The following is a 1,624-nucleotide window of genomic DNA, read 5'->3' on the forward strand; positions in this document are numbered from 1 at the left end:
CCACTACAGTGTTTTGGACAGGCTCAAGCCTTGGACTGATGAGAGGGCACAGTCCTCTCATTGTCACGTGCAAGTCCCAGCTTGGAGGGCAGGGCCCTCCCAGCACAATTATAGCCAACAGCTGTAGCTGTAAGCTTGAATCTATGGTCTGAACACGTGACCCCACGTGCCTGAGTGATGTAGGCTTGATAGAGTTCAGGTGCATGTAGTTGAGTAGGATTGAAACCCAGGAGAATGTTTGTAAACATCTTGGTCACGCCCTTACTTTGCCTCTTAGCATCTGCGATAAACTAAAGACATGGCTGTGGGCGTGGTCGCTGTCTCTCAGAGAAGCAGCATCGCACCAAGACCTGGCTTTCATTCTCTTGTCTATCTTTTCTAAGCCTTTCAGCCACCCCTACTCAGGTTCACTCCGTGCTGGCACGGCACACATTAGAAAGATCTGTCTCCAAGCTCCCAGGGCGGGTTCCTGCCTCAAACTCTGCCCTTACAGGAAACAGCTCCGGGAAACAGCTTGGGGGAGGGCACAGCTGTTGCCAAGACAACCCCTGTAGAATTGATTTCCTTCTGCTCGGTTGTGGCTGTTCGTCCTTTTGTGAGGAACACCACCCACGGTTTTTATATAAGTAGATAATAAAAGCATGACATGCAAATTGTCTCCAAGAGCAGGAGTTTGATGCGATTTGCAACATGCCAGGTGTCGGCAACAGAGTGCTGGCAGGGGGCAGCAGTGGAGGCGCTGTTGGCCCGATGTGCCCTGAGGAGTGCGGGACCATGGTGGAATGGTGGAGCAGGTGAGCGGGCGGCACCAGGCCAAGGCGGGTTATAGCGGGGGCCCAAATCGCCCTGCCAGTCACCCCACAGATTGGCCCTGATCGCCATCCAAGCCTAAAGACCCTACCCGCGCATTAATTTTGTCCACAAAGCCTCTAGTTGCAATATATGCAATATAAATGAATTTCATTTGGATTAATGTTTAATACCCAATACATCAGTTATATTATTATTCAATAATAAATCAGCACTTTTTCTGAGATATTAAATGACATTTTTATTATTGTTGTGTTTCAAATACATATATATTTTTACAAATATGTTTTATTTATTTAGTTAGTTAGTTAGAGAGGAATGGAGAGGGAGAGAAAAATATCCTGCATGCCCCCTACTGGCAATTGATCCTGCTGCTGGGGATGGAGTCTCTTGGTGTGGTGACAACACTCAACCAACTGAGCTACATTGGCCAAGTCTCAAATAAATATCTTAATTTGGTGATTTGAGGTTGTTTACAATGCTAATTAACTTAAGTGAGCACATATTCACATCTACTGATATTCTAATCCATTAAGCTTGCCATCAAAAAAATCCCAACACTTTCATGCAGCTAGTCATTACTTGTCAATAAAATACAGACATCTACACTAATAAAAGAGAAACATGGTAATTGGCGTATCACCGCTACCCTTCCCATTGGCTAATCAGGGAGATGTGCAAATTAACTGTCAGCCAAGGTGGCGGCAGGCAGCCAGGCAGCTTGAAACTAACATGAAGCTTGCTTGCTTCAGTGACGGAGGACTACAACGTTCCCCGGCTGCCGCTGCCGGCCTCGGAGCTCCTGAAGCAACAG

Source organism: Myotis davidii, unplaced genomic scaffold (genome assembly GCF_000327345.1).
Source record: "Myotis davidii unplaced genomic scaffold, ASM32734v1 scaffold54, whole genome shotgun sequence".
Classification (NCBI taxonomy): Eukaryota; Metazoa; Chordata; class Mammalia; order Chiroptera; family Vespertilionidae; genus Myotis; species Myotis davidii.